The following is a 15910-nucleotide window of genomic DNA, read 5'->3' on the forward strand; positions in this document are numbered from 1 at the left end:
CTGGGGACACGGGTTCAAATTCAATTCCTAAAATCTGGAATGGGAAGCCATTCTCTGTAACGGTGACCATTAAACTACCGTCGGTGGTTGTTAAAAACCCATCCGGTTCACTAATGTGCTGACCGTTTACCCGACCTGGCCGGCATGTGATTGCAGCCAATAGTTAAAGTACTCAACTTTGGTGGGCAGCACGGCGGCGCAGTGGTTAGCACTGGGGCTGCGGCACTGAGGACCCGGGATCGAATCCCGGCCCTGGGTCACTGTCCGCGTGGAGTTTGCACATTCTCCCCATGTCTGCCCCCACAACCCAAAAGATGTGCAGGGTGGGTGGATTGACCACGCTAAATTGCCCCTTAATTGGAAAGAAAAGAATTAGGTACTCAAAATTTATTTTTAAAAAGTACTGAACTTTTAACCGCCCTCTGAAGAGGTCTGGAGAGCCACTCAGGGCAACACATATTCTGCCCACATCCCATGAAAGAATGGATAAAAAAGTTGAAGAGCGCTTGTCTCGAAGTGATGGTGCCGGCTATACCGTGGTTTGTGTTTGCTTCAATGAAAATGAAATGAAAATGAAAATCGCTTATTGTCACAAGTAGGCTACAAATGAAGTTACTGTGAAAAGCCCCTAGTCACCACATTCTGGCGCCTGTTCGGGGAGGCCGGGACGGGAATTGAACCGTGCTGCTGGCCTGCCTTGGTCTGCTTTCAAAGCCAGCTCTTTAGCCCTGTGCTAAACCAGACCCTATAGATGTGGTTTAGGATTTGGATTGCGTTGCCGGATAAAGTTTGCAGATTCAGCATTAACCTCAAGAGGGGAAGTGGATAAATATTTTAAGGAGAAGAAAATGGCAGGGGAATGGGAAAAGAGAAGAGAGTGGGACTAACTGGTTTGTCCGTGAGCCAGGGCAGACTCGAGGGGACGAATGGCCTCCTGGGCTGATTCCATCCCATGATTTTGTCATATGCAGTCCTGGGACATCCTGGCAGCTACAAAATGATTCCCAGCTTTCCTTTTCCCTTTGCCGGAGGCGGATCTTTTTCCGATACGTCAAAGTTTGAGGGGCCTGACTCGAGATCCTTCCAATCGCAGAGCTTGGAGGGGTTAGTGGGTTATGGGGATAGGGTGGAGGTGAGGGCTTAAGTGGGTCGGTGCAGACTCGATGGGCCAAATGGCCTCCTTCTGCACTCTATGTTCTATGTAATTCCCCTTATTTAGATGCTACGGTGAAGATTCCTGCACAAGCTGGTGTGATGCGAGTTTGCGGCTGTGCCATTCGGGGAACTGATCCGTGGAGATCCCATGTGCCTTTCCATTTATGGGGCTGGGAGAGAGGGGGAGAGGCATCACTGACTACTGATCCTCACAGCTAGCTATAGAGCAGTGACAGAGAGCAGGGGAATGTCACCTGCTCATCCCGTCAGTCTGGGAGCAGTTTCCCAGATATCGGAGGGCAGATTGAAGGGGAGAAAACGATTTTGAAAAATGGAATGTTGATTTTCAGTAAAGAAAGCTGTAATTGTAAACACTGATGCCTTTGGAAAGAAATAATTCCCATGAAGAAAGCAAGTTTGAGAGAATCCCAATGAGCAATCATATAATGAACTAGTTGTCTGTGGGTCAATTTACCTGTCACGTGACACCAATGTTGCAACATTATAATGGAAGGATGCCATACTTCATATACTTGTAAAATAAACAGTAACACTGAATGGAGCATGTAGGAGCATGTATACCTCACATCTTGCATATACTCTGACAAAATTGACTTTCTTTCCCTGTACAACCCTATGCCTTTACGAGATTGTCCAGTGTAGTGGTTGCTGTAGTGGACGCTAGCAAAATTGAAAATCTGTATAAAATCCTGCTACCCCCACAAGGATAACTCCCCTGCGTTATTAGCCGGGTTAGCACTGCTGCCTCACGGCGCCGAGGTCCCAGGTTCGATCCCGGCTCTGGGTCACTGTCCGTGTGGAGTTTGCACATTCTCCCCGTGTTTGCGTGGGTTTCGCCCCCACAACCCAAAGATGTGCAGGTTAGGTGGATTGGCCACACTAAATTGCCCCTTAATTGGAAAAAAATGAATTGGGTACCCTGCGCTATTAGGCCAGTTAGTTCCTCAGGTGCCTTGCAGTGGATGTTATTGTACTGAATGCAGTGGCAGCATTTACAGAGGATGTTGTAACAAATGCAGGAATTGAGACAGTACTCCATTGCAGCTTAGCAACATCTTTAATAACACTACTCGCACGCACACTGTCGCATTTGCACGCACGTGTGTGTACACATCCATGCCTACACGCATACTCGCGCACTTACAGACACGTGCACTCTCGCATGCCCACATATATGCACTCATGTGCGTGCCCACACACACGCACTCACTCGCGCACTCTCACACTCACTCGCACTCACTCACACGCACGCACACTCGCACTCACGTACACACACTCATTCACACACACAACACTCATTCACACACACAACACTCACACTCACTCACACACACAACACTCAGTCACACACTCACAGACAGCAGAATTGTTACTGAGACCACCATTCCGCTGCGCAAGTGTCTCTGAAACACTTTTTGTTGATGGATCTGAATTCCGTTCGCGGCAGAACTGATGGGCAAAATACAACAGCGGGCCCCTACTCTTGCTGACCACAGGCCTGTTTGTCAGACACATCGCTGGCCCAGATCTTCCAGTCTCGGGATCGTTGGCGGCTGGACTTGCTGCCCAGATGTGTTCGGGACCTCTCTGAGTTAGAGTCAGACTTTGGATGGTTCCAACTTACTTCATCTGGCTAGTAACGCAGGAAATGTTAGACAGAAAAATCCTCGACTAACTCCTGGGTAATGATATGTGTGGCCCCCTTGAACTCCTCCCCCCCCCCCCCCCCCCCCCCCCCGCCCCAACCCGACCTGACTAGCTGGCGGGCAGCCAATTACAGGCCATTTCCCCGGCGCCTCAGGCATTTTGGCAGCGACCATCAGCGTGGAGAGTATTCATTGGTTGTCGTCGCCCTCCTGCTAACTCTTGGTTGTCTTGTCCTGGCCATACTGCAGGGGGGAAATTCGGACCTCCCACCCCAGGGTGCTGGCCACCCGAGAAGCTCTCCCCAACGACAAGACCTCTCTTCTGCTCCTGAAACGGCCCGACCCTATGTATGTCCCAGTCACGACTGAGTGAATGGTTAACAGTGCATGAAGGATGTTTTAAAAATTGAGAAGCAAACCAGGACAGAGGGGGCTTTCACATCCTGCTTTCCCCTTTCGGGAGAAACTTAAAAAAAAGCAGAATCTGTGAAATCAGAAAGCTCAACAAATCATCTGAGCCTAAAAACCAACAGTGTTTGTCCTGGGCCCTCGTACAGAGCATGTGGAGGTGCGGAGAATCGCCGCGGCGGCGCTGGCCGGGGGGCGCTGTACGAGGCCCGGCCGCCACTTTTCCGGCTCGGATGGACCGAGCGGCCGCGCGGAAGTGACGGAGTCCCGTCGGTGCCATTCATCCCTGGTCGCTGCCGGCGGGAGCTCGGGTCGGGGGGGGGGGGGGGGGGGGCGGCCTGTGGGGCGGGGGAAAGCGATCCTTCACCGGGGCGGGGGGGCCTCCGATGGGGTCTGGCCCGCGATCGGGGCTCACCAATCGGCGCAAACACTTAGTCTCCATTTTGGAGAATCGTGCCCTCTGTGCCCACTCCTGGTCCAGATTATATCACTGGGCATCTCAATTGAGCTCAACTATCAAGGCCTAAAAGATTAGGGTCGCCGTTGCCCTTTTGTTCTCTACGTGAGAGAAGAAAATGCAGGAGACGACATGTTTTCTTTTCACCTTGTTGAAAATTAGAAGCCAGCATTTATGTAAAGAGTGCAAGCCCATGTTCTGGGATTCCCTTCACAAACCTCTGGACCTCTCTCTCTCTCTCTCTCTCTCTCTCTCTCTCTCTCGCTCTGGTTTAGGGGCTGGTTTAGCACAGGACTAAAGAGCTGGCTTTTAAAGCAGACCAGCAGCACGGTTCAATTCCCGTACCAGCCTCCCCGAACAGGCGCCGGAATGTGGCGACGAGGGGCTTTTCACAGTAACTTCATCTGAAGCCTACTTGTGACAATAAGCGATTTTCATTTCATTTCATTTAATTTCTGTCAGGAGTTTGCGTTGAATCTCCCTCTTTGGCCAGATTTTTGGGAGCCCCTCCCTGATATTTCCTCATGCGCCTCAGGACCAACCTTGATGAATAATGCCCCCCTCCAAGCAGCTTGCAACATTAAAGGCACGTTATAAATCTGAGTGGCGGTGGCTGTACAGGAATAGAACACCAAATGAAGCAAGCGTCTAATAAGGATGGGCCCACCTTAATTCGTCCACTAGAGTGGAAGAGAGTGTCGCTAACTATCCTCGCCACTATCCAGCCATTCTGCGGTGATGCTGGGGATTTGTTTAGCTGCCCTTACTGGCAATGCTTCTCTGGAGGGTGGATCCTCCTCAGAATCTGGCCAGGAACGAGCTAAGCACAGGGGGTTCCGCTACAACCTCACTGCACAAAGGCAGCACTATCTTGCAGAGAAACTTGGATTTTTATTTTATTTTGAAAGGCAACTGCATCTGTCAGCCAGCTGCCTGCAAACGACAAATGGTGGATCTGTGAATTGGCTTGCTGTGTGTGCGTTAAAAGGTGTGGAATCTGAGGGCAGAATCGCTCGGGTTGCAATTCTCAATGTGTGCTTTTTTATGGACATCAGTATCCCCATGTGCAGCAGTCAGAGACATCCCTAATAGCACTGTGCCCTGCGCACCGTTCTGATTGTACAGGAAGATATGCTGGCTGCAATACTGATTATTACCGAGCAGAATTATAGTAGGGGGGGTCTACATGTACTTCAGATTAATTTGGCATTCAGTAGGTAGACCTACTAAACTGTAATTGTCGTTACTCCACGTTCCACAGCATTGTTTACTGTTGGAGACTTTGAGTTCCATTTGTGGCCCATGGCCCCATCACACAGAGGGAGGTACTTGCACTTTTCCCGGTCGGCAGCCTAAAACGCCTCCCCCCACAAATTGTGGCCGGTCGCTAACTGCTGAACCAAAAGGAGGTTGTTGCGTTCAGGCCTCTGGGCTCTGGAATCCTCTCCCTCACTAAACCTCCCTGCCTTTCTCTCCTTCCCCAAAGCTGCCTCTCTTGACCAATCCTTCAGCCCTAATATTTCCTTACGTTGCTCGGTGTCAAAGTTTGTTCCGTGAAGCACCTGCGGACATTGTATGATGTTGAAGGTGGTTTATAAATGCGAGCTGTTGTTTCTAGTGGCTAGGAAGTTGTTGTGTTTTGACCCACCTTCTGCGCCCGAGTCAGTGACTCCGGGACAACCCTCTGGCACCTCACCCAACAACCGTTCTTTATGGGTGAACCTAGATGGTGAGCACCCGGTTGACTATTCAACTATGAAAGCATCGCAGCCAAATCCGCATCCTAACTTCTCTCGCCCCATTCGTTGTACATGTGCTTCCTAGCAGGGTCACCTGAAAAGCAACTGGGTACTCTGACTACCCTCCCAGTCGAGGGATACTGAGCACGTCCGTTTGAGCTGTTTGTGTTTGCTAACTCAGCGGGGGCCAAATCACAGATTGGGAAAATTTTAGATTAAAATTTAAAAAAAAAAAAAATGTTAAAACAAACTTTAATTTGAACACAGAATGAAGCACATTACTGACAAATAAATGGTTTTACAGTTAACATTTACAACATCTCAACTTGCTTCCTGAACCTGCCCCTACATTCCAATTAAGCAAACCCAAATATTTCAAAAAACACTTATGCATAAAGTTAACAACCAGGTTTTATTTGCTTATCTTGGTGCAGAGTCCTTAAAGAGATAAACCTTTTTTTAGGACCAAGCTGAAAACCTTCCAGACGGATCTGGCCCCTCCCATTACATGCACTGAAAGCACATAGCATTCTTTTTAAAAAATATATGTTTATTCAAAATTTTTCCAATACATTTTTACAAAACACTCCAGAAAGGAAAGAAAATATACAAAAGAGAAATAAAAAGGGCATGACGCCAACACACAAATCAACTTAATCCTCTAACCATTAAACTATCTAACAAACTAAGAACAAAAATGGGGCAAATGCCCCTTACATAAACCAAAACAAGAAACCGCCCCCCCCCCCCCCCACCCCCCCGGGTTGCTGCTGCCATTGACCTCCACCTAACATTCCGCGAGAAAGTCTAGGAACGGCTGCCACCGCCTGGAGAACCCCTGCACAGACCTGCGCAAGGCAAACTTTATCTTCTCCAACCTGAGAAACCCCGCCAGGTCATTGATCCAAGCCTCCACACTTGGGGGCTTCGCGTCCCTCCACATTAGTAAGATCCTTCTCCGGGCTACCAAAGAGGCAAAGGCCAGAACTCCGGCCTCTTTCAGCTCCTGCACTCAATTTTAGATTTTTTTTTGTAGGTGGCGTGAAAGGATTTACGCGAATAGTTCGAGGGACACGGGATTTTGGTTAGGAGGAGAGATTGGGTGAGCTGCGTCTGTTCTCCTTGGCGAAGAGAAGCTCAAGGGGAGAATGATAGAGTTGCTCAAAATCAGGAGGTGCCTTGGCAGAGTAGGAAAAGAGAAATGGTTCGGTTGGTGGAAGGGTCCCGGACCAGAGGGCGCTGATTTAAGGCGATTGGCGTAGGAAGCAATGGAGACTTGAGGTGAAGCGATTTTTGCGCAGCAAGTGGTTAGGATCTGGAATGCACTGCCCGAGCGTGCGGTGGAGACCGATTTAATTGAGACATTCAAGGAGGAATCAAACTTATCTGGGAGAAAAGAATAGCTGGACTACAGGGAACGGGCAGGAATTGGGAATGACTAAATTGCTCTTGTAGAGGACCAGTACAGACATGCTGGGCCAAATGTCCTCCTTCAGTTCTCAAATCATTCTGTGATTCGACAGTCGCAATGGAAAATCACTGGTCGTTACACTGAAATGCGACGATGAGGCCTGGAGGGAAAATAAAGGGATTTAGTACTTTCAGAATGATATACTCTTATTTCCAGGGCTGTACCCAACCTGAGGGAATCCCATGCAGTGTAGGTCATCAATTTTAGTTGTGATGGTGTAGTCCACAGCCATAAGACTACAAGAAATAAGAGCAGGAGTCGGCCAGAAGGCCCCCCCACCTCACTCCCGGAGCGTGTTCCGCTTGCCATTCAATAAAATCGAAGCTGATCCGATTGAGGACTTAACTCCATTTTCCTACCTCTTCCCCATAACCCTCGGCACTCCTATGGCTAAAAGAACTCCCCTGAATTCTCAGCCTTGACTATGAATGATCCAGTCGCCACTGTTTTCTGGACCCCACTGGCCCCCGTCCCAGATCTCTATTCTCCCCACGAGAAACATCCTCCGGGCAAAGACAAGAGGTTCTGCTAAGGGAGTATGAACAGCTTCGGAGCTCAGTTTAAAAAGCAGAACCAAAAACGTTATAATCTCTGGATTACTACCTGAGCCACGAGCTAATTGCTACAGGGTCAATAAGAGTAAGGAGGTAAACACGTGGCTCAGAGATTGGTGTGGGAGAAATGGGTTTAAATTCACGGGACATTGGCACCAGTACTGGGGAAGAGGGGACCTGTTCCGATGGGACGATCTTCATCTGAATCGTGCTCAGACCAGAGTCCTGGTGAATTGCTGAACTGGGGCTGTAGATCGGGCTTTAAACTAAATAGTGGGTGGAGAGGGGGAGGGGGGGGGGGGGCTTCAGTTGTACGGAATTAGAAAATCAAAGTTAAAGGAGAGGGTAGAAGTACAGGTTAATGACGAGGACTTTAAACTAGTTAAAACTAGTTAAAGGAGCCGAGGGCGCAGGAGAGGTTAGTAAAGATTCCAGAACACGTAATAGTACAGAGAGTATAGAAGTTGGCAGGAATATAGCTTCATGTGGAGCAAGAACGGGGACAAATATGAGAAGGGAGGTGGTCCATGCAAGACTGAGGGTGGTGTACCTAAATGCGCGCAGTATGCGGAACATGGTAAATGAGCTTGTGGCGCACATTGAAATTGGCTGGTATGATGAGACATGGCTGCAAGGGGATCAGGGCTGGGATCTAAATATCCAAGGATATGTGGCCTATCGAAAGGGCAGGCAGATGGGCAAAGGGGGCAGTGTCGCATTGTTAGTAAGGCATGGAATTAAATCGATAGCAAGAAGCGATATAGGATCAGAATGCACAGAATCTCTGTGGGTAGAGTTGAGGAATCGCAAAGGTAAAAAGACCCTGATGGGAGTTATGCACAGGCCACCTAGCAGTAGGCAGGATGTGGGGCAGAAAATAAATCAGGAGATAGAAAATGCATACAATTTTGTTTTAGTTTTTATATAAATTTAGAGTACCCAATTAATTTTTCCCAATTAAGGGGCAATTTAGCGTGGCCAATCCACCTACCCTGCACATCTTTGGGTTGTGAGGGCAAAACCCACGCAAACACGGGGAGAATGTGCAAACTCCACACGGACAGTGACCCAGAGACGGGATCGAACCTGGGACCTCAGCGCCGTGAGGCAGCAGTGCTGACCACTGCGCCACCCTGATGCCCAGAAAATGCATACAAGAAAGGTAATATTACAATAATCATGGGGTACTTCAATATGCAGGTGGACTGGGAAAATCAGGTTGGTAGTGGACCCCAAGGAAAGAAATCTGTGGATGTCTAGGAGATGGATTTTTGAAGCAGCATGTGACAGAGACAGCTAGGAACAGGCAATTCTGGATTTGGTGATGTGTAATTAGGCAGACCTTATTAGGGAACATAAGGTGAAGGAACCCTTAGAGGATAGTGATCACAATACGATAGAATTTACCCTACAGTTTGAGAGGGAGAAGCTGAAATCAGATGCGACGGTATTACAATTGAGTAAATGTAACTACAAAGATATGAGGGAGGAGCTGGCCAGAGTTGATTGGAAGGGGAGCCTAGCAGGGAAGACAGTGGAACAGCAATGGTAGGAGTTTCTGGGGTTATTAGGGAGGCACAACAGAAATTCATCCCAAGTAGGAGGAAACGTGCTTAGGGGAGGATGAGGCATCCATGGCTGACAAGGGAAGTCAAGGACAGCATAAAGGCTAAAGTAAAAGCATACAAAGTGGCGAGGCTTAGTGGGAAGCCGGAGGATTGGGAAGCTTTTAAAAGCAAGCAGAGGACAACTAAAAAAGCAATAAGAAAATGAAATAAGTGTGTAAGCTACATAGTAATATAAAAGAAGAAAGCAAGAGGTTTTTCAATATATGAAAGGTAAGAAAGAGGCAAGAATAGACATTGGACCACTGGAAAATTATTCTGGAGAAGCAGTAATAGGAAACAAAGAAATGGCAGAGGAACTGAATATTTACTTTGCATCAGTCTTCACAGTGGAATACTAGAACTTCAGGAGAATCAGGGGTTGAGGTGAGTGTAGTGGTAATTACGAAGGAGAAGGTTCCGCGGAAACTGAAAGGTCTGAAGGTGGATAAATCACCTGGACCAGATGGACTACACCCCAGGGTTCTAAAAGAGATTGCTGAGGAGAATGTGGAGGCATTAGTGATGATCTTTCAGGAATCACTGGAGGCAGAAACGGTCCCAGAGGACTGGAAAATAACTAATGTAACACCTCCGTTTTAGAAGAGAGGCAGGTAGAGGACGGGAAATGTAGGCCGGTTAGCCAGGCTTCGGTTATTGGTAACATTTTAGAGCAAAGGAGAACCAGTGGACGTGATTTATTTAGATTTCCAGAAGGCCTTTGACAAGTTTCCGCATAGGAGACTGTTAAATAAGTTAAGAGACCATGGTGTTAAGGGTAAGATCCTGGCATGGTTAGAGGATTGACTGACTGGCAGGAGGCAGAGAGTGGGGATAAAGGGATCTTTTTCAGGATGGCAGCTGGTGACTAGTGGTGTGCCTCAGAGGTCTGTGCTGGGACCACAACTTTTCATAATATACATAAATGATCTGGAAGAAGGTACTGAAGGCACTGTTGCTAAGTTTGCAGATGATACAAAGATCTGTAGAGGGACAAGTAGTATTGAGGAAGCAGGGGGGCTGCAGAAGGACTTGGACTGGCTCGGAGAGTGGGTGAAGAAGTGGCAATATGGAAAATGTGAGGTTATGCACTTTGGTAGGAAGAATGGAGACATAGACTATTTTCCAAATGGGAAAAGGCTTAGGAGATCAGAAGCACAAAGGGACTTAGGAGTCCTAGTTCAACAATCTCTTAAGGTTAATGTGCAGGTTCAGTCGGCAGTTAGGAAGGCAACTGTCAAGAGGGCTAGAATACACGAGCAGGAATATACTTCTGAGGCTGTATAAGGCTCTGGTCAGACCCCATTTGGAGTATTGTGAGCAGTTTTGGGCCCCGTATCCAAGGAAGGATTTGCTGGTCACGGAAAGGGTCCAGAGGAGGTTCACAAGAATGATCCCTGGAATGAAGAGCTTGTCATATGAGGAGCGGTTGAGGCCACTGGGTCTTTACACGTTGGAGTTTAGAAGGATGAGGGAGGATCTTTTTGAAACTTACAGGATAATGAGAGGCCTGCATAGAGTGCATGTGGAGAGGTTTTTCCACTTGTAGGAAAAACTAGAAGCAGAGGACACAATCTCAGACTGAAGGGACGATCCTTTAAAACTGAGATGAGGAGGAATTTCTTCAGCCAGAGGATGGTGAATCTGTGGAACTCTTTGCCGCAGAAGGCTGTGGAGGCCAAATTACTGAGTGTCTTTAAGACAGAGATAGATAGGTTCTTGATTAATAAAGGGATCAAGGGTTATGGGGAGAAGGCAGGAAAATGGGGATGAGAAAATATCAGCCATGATTGAATGGCGGAGCAGACTCGATGGGCCAAATGGCCTAATTTTGCTGCTGTGTCTAATGGCATCCACCCTGTGAGCCCCCTCAGAATCTTATATGTTTCAATAAAATCACCTCTCGCTCTGCTGAGCTAAACTCTGTAGAGGCCCAACTTGTTCAACCTGGCCCCATTAGACAACCTCCTCGCCCCGAGAATCAACCGAGTCAACGTTCTCTGAACTGCTTCCAAAATAAGTGCAACCCTCCTTAAAATAAGGAGTCTGAAACTGTGCTCACTACTCTCGGAGATGGATTTGTGGATTGTGCAATCACATTTTTAGCTTTTGGACTGTTTCTGTACTTCAGCCAAAGGTTGATGGCGACTGGACTGGGAGACACTGATGTGTACACAATATTATTCTGTGCCTGTCTGCAGCAGCCAGCCTTAGATTACAGACCATCGCCACTCCTGTAATTAGGGATGTTTAAACGTTTGACGTTGCTCCTCAGGTATGCGCTCATTCGTTTTCTGTGAAGGATTCTTTTTTTTTATAATTTAAAGTACCCAATTCATTTTTTCCAATTAAGGGGCAATTTAGCGCGGCCAATCCACCTACCCTGCGCATCTTTGGGTTGTGGGGGCGAAACCCGCGCAGATACTGGGAGAATGTGCAAACTCCACACGGGACAGCGACCCAGAGCCGGGATCGAACCTGGGACCTCGGCGCCGTGAGGCAGCAGCGGCTAACCCACTGTGCCACTGTACTGCCCTTTCTGTGAAGGATTCTTGACAACTATCAGACACTCTTTAAGACATCCATGGGAGAGGAATTACAGTGAAAGAACGGGATTCCTTCCTGTTTAAAATTTAAATTAGCAAGGAGGTGTGGGATGAATTGATTGAGCAATTTGGGTACACTCAACATTTGAAAAGAGTCGAATTAGTTTATCGATGGCAGGTTCGGATACAGGATCACGAGCATCATTGAAACCGCATCGTGTTTGTTTTTTTAGAAATTTGGAGTACCCAATTCTTTTTTTTTCCAATTAACGGGCAATCCACCTACCCTGCACAGCTTTGGGTTGTGGGGGCGAGACCCATGCAGACACGGGAAGAATGTGCAAACTCCACACGGGCAGTGACCAGGGGCCGGGATCGAACCTGGGTCCTCGGCGCCGTGAGGCAGCAGCGCTAACCGCTGCGCCACCCTGCTGCCCACTACACTGTTTAAAAAGAGGAAGCTTGCAGTCTTGAAGCAGATTAGGGACAAGTTAGCTGCTAGGGTGGTGGACTTCTGTCTACCCGGTCAGAAAGTCTTTCTGACGCTTCGTCAGGGCAAGTCACCAAGCATTAGAAATCACAGTACTCTTTGCTACTGTTGGGAAAAAGAAACACTTGCATTTATATAGCGCCTTTAACGACCACCGGATGTCTCAAAGCGCTTTACAGCCAATCGAGTACTTTTTGAGGTGTAGTCACTGTCGTAATGTAGGAAATGTGGCAGCCAATGTGTACACAGCAAGATCCCACACACTCAGCAATGTGATAATGACCAAAGAACCTGTTTGGGTTTTTTTTGCGATGTTGATTGAGGTAGAGCACTTCAAATCTGGTTCCCTGAACACCGATGGTGGCCTGAGAATGCCGGGCGATTTTCCTTTTCAACCTGCTCCGAAGGGCTGAGTGAACCTTGACCCCCGGACTGTGGCCCCTGTTCACTGAGTCAAGGAGTTCCAATCCCTCCCCCATCCCTGACAAATGGCGAATTCTGAAACCCGGCACAGACTGGGTGCTAGGGTTACCGAATTCGGGGAGTCCTCTACCAAGTCAGAGGGTGAGGCTTTCCACCTCTGACACCGGTGGGCATTGTGCGTGGGCGAGACGGGAGAATTTGGAGAGCTGTTAAATGTCAGAGGCTCTCTGGGTTTTCCCGCCCCGCCCACAGCGATGCTCACCGGTGTCGGAGACGGAAAATCCTGCCCATTCTGTCAGGCTACCCTGGGATATCTGAGCATCCTTCTCCGACTGTACATCCGCTGATCTTCATCTCGGAGAGGCCCCTTTTATGCCTCCTTCAGCAGCGCTGGGAGAAAGGCAGGGAGAGTGCCGAGTGATTTGAAACTCTTTAGACTGTTCCCAAATTGTGCAGCGTGCTCCCGGGCCCAACCGGAATTCCCAGTTGTGGCCTTGCTTCTTTGTGCACGCAGAAGAGCGCCGCGCGTTTTAAATAAAAACAGAAAATACTGGAGAATCTCAGCAGGCCTGACAGTGTCTGTGGAGAGAGAACGTTCCGAGTCTGGGTGGCTCTTTGCCAAAGTCATCCAGTCTCGAAACGTGAGCCCCCCTCTCCCTCTCTCTCTCTCTCTCTCCGCGGATGCTGTCCGACCTGCTGAGAGTGTCCAGAATTTTCTGTCTGAGATTGTCCAGAATTTTCTGTTTTTGTTTCTGATTCCAGCATCCGCTGTGATTTTCTTTGGTCTCCGTGCGTTTTGAATACTTTACTCGGTGCCTGGCCCTCCGGACAGCGTTCGGCCATTGCAGTTGAGGGCTGCTCCCCTAGCTAACCTTCTCGGTGACCTAGCTGCAATGTGGCATTGGAGGTCGTGGTGTTCACAGTTCATGAGGTGAACCAGTGCAAGGAAAGCTTTTCCCCCACTCATGTCCCATCTTTTGACGTTGCCCTTGTTCTGGTAATCGAACCCAGGGGCAGGGTTTTTGGGACACAGTGGGGGTGAGTGCTTGGAGTGGTGGGGGGGTGGGGGGGGGGGGGAGAGAGAGGGGGGTGATTGCTTGTCACAAACATTGGCGCTGTGGTCCAGTGTGCCAGCTTGTGAGCTGTAACCCGTTACTGGAGGTGGGACTGGAGTTTGGTAGTCAATTGATGACAGTTAAAGGCCTGTAAAGACAGCCCCGCCCCCACCACGGCATCGGTGAATAGGCCAACTGCCTGGGGGTGACCCTCTGGCGGTCTTTGAGGAGGTATCAGTGCTCCTAGGCAGGCCTCGCTACGTGCCTGGGTCCTCCTGTAGACCACCCAATAGGTGGTGGTGGGGGGGGGGGGGGGCCTCCTCCGACATCCCCAGCAGAGGTGACCCGGCAGCAAAGGCTTTTCTTGACTTAAACGTTGAAGAAGTTAGGAAGAGGGTGCCTCCATTTTGATGGCGCCCTCTCTCTCACTTACCTGACGCGGCAACCCTGGGGCTGCCTGCGAGCTGGGAGGCCTCAGAGCCCACCCGCCATCCATTCTGGGGGGAAATCACAGTGAACGACTGTTTCTCACGCGGCGCAGGCTTCTGACCCCCATTTGGGCCTGCTGCCAGGGTTCAGAAGCCTGCAGGGGAAATCCAGCCCTGTCCCATGTTTTCAAAAACTTGTCGACCTGCAAAAAAAAAAAGTTTAGACACTCAAATATTTTTGTTATTTCCCATTCCTTTAAATTCTCATTGTCCCAGGCTGAGCAGCGGGGTTGATAAGTTGGCAGCATTCTCACCTCTGGGTCAGAAGGTTGTGGGTTTAAGTCCCACTCCAGGGGCACTGTGCACATCATTCAGGCTGACGCTCCTGCGCGGTACTGAGGGAGTGCTGCACAGTTGCCATCTTTTCGGTATTGATCTGAGGCCTCTGGTGCCCTTCCAGATGGATGTCAATAGATCGTGCTGTTCGTGGGAGCTTGCTGCGCACAGTTTGGTTGCCGCGTTTCCAGCAGTGGGGGAGATACCCCGGCCTCCCTCGAGATGTGTTTCTCGGTGGCGGGAAGGGGGCCCACCGGTGGCGGGTTCCCCTGATCCTGCATCGCTCGGTGGGATTGCCCATAGAATCCAAAGTTGCTATAGAAATGCAAGTCTGCTTTTTTTCACTTTGACATTGTCACACTCCTTTGCAAAGAGAAAGCAGCTTGTATGCTACAAGCTAAAGCCCGCAGACTATTCTAGGCCTTCCCTGGAAGGAGAAATGTTATTCATTTAGCATATTTTCCCTCGTTGGTTCCTGAATGAGTAAGCTCCAGACACACTGCCAGCAGATGTGACTGACTGAGGTCCCTTTGGCTCTTGCGCCGTCTTTGAGATCACTGCTATGAGAGGCTTTCCTCCCACGCGGCGGTACAGGCCGAGCCTGCAGGGTAACTGCGGCGGGCAGTTTCCAAACTTCTCTCGGTTTTTTTTTTACCCCCCATCGGAGTTTGGGGAGATGTTTTGGCTGTTAGCAGAGAGGGGAAGTAGTAAAGACTGATTGAATTGCTTTGAAACATCCCGGCGATCATATCTTCCCCAGCAGGCCACGCTGTTTGGAGCTGATAAACACTGTCTTCCTGTTCAGCTGTACATGTTTACCTCCTGATGTCTTTCTGGAATACAGCAGTCGAAAAGCAGACAAGTTGAAGCCGTGCAGGGGAAGGACTGGTCCATTGCTTTGAGTACAGAACAATAGACAAAGCTTCCCCAACGCAGTGTCTGTGTGACTGAGATTAACCTTTGTCTCCTTTTCATGAATGTAGGGGGGAAACCACATTGCTGCTTTCCAAGTGAACTTGATGCCCGTCGGAATGCTGACTATTTTGTGAGAGTTTATTTCAGCCCTCCCCTTGCTGTGTGCTCTATAGTTCCTGGATCAGGAGCCCACTGCCCTGCACTGGGAGCTGCAACCTACTCCTGGGAGGAATTCAAGAGCAGCCGGAGATGGAACGTTCTAGTCCTTCGCCCTCCCGGCTCCACCTCTCCCTGGTCCTCTTTTTCCACGAGGCTTTCGCTCCTCGCTGGCCGTGATCCCCTGACTGATGGGCATCCCCCAGTGTCTCGTCTAAATGGACGCTCGTCTACTGATGAAACTTAACGGTGCTTATTTGTGACTTTTTGTGGGCCTAGCTGAGCCCTGCTCTCTTCATGAGGAGCTTCTGGAGAGCACTCGGAAGTCGGGACTTTGTCCCAACTTGTCCGCTTGTTTTCTCTCCCTCCCTAACTCGGGATCGGCGAGACTAATCATTGCGCCGCTACTTCCCGCTGTCTGAGAAAGGAAAACACAAGGACTTGGCAGCATTTGTGTAGCGCCTTTCCCAACCACCAAACCTCCCAAAGCACTTTACAGCCAGTGA

General features: G+C 49.3%; 1 protein-coding gene across 3 annotated transcripts in view; it reads left to right on the plus strand.

Annotated features, from left to right (window-relative positions):
- Positions 1-15910, plus strand: part of rreb1a (ras responsive element binding protein 1a) — a 196123-nt gene that overhangs the window by 60836 nt on the left and 119377 nt on the right. The window lies entirely within an intron of this gene.

Source organism: Scyliorhinus torazame, chromosome 6 (genome assembly GCF_047496885.1).
Source record: "Scyliorhinus torazame isolate Kashiwa2021f chromosome 6, sScyTor2.1, whole genome shotgun sequence".
NCBI classification, from domain to species: Eukaryota; Metazoa; Chordata; class Chondrichthyes; order Carcharhiniformes; family Scyliorhinidae; genus Scyliorhinus; species Scyliorhinus torazame.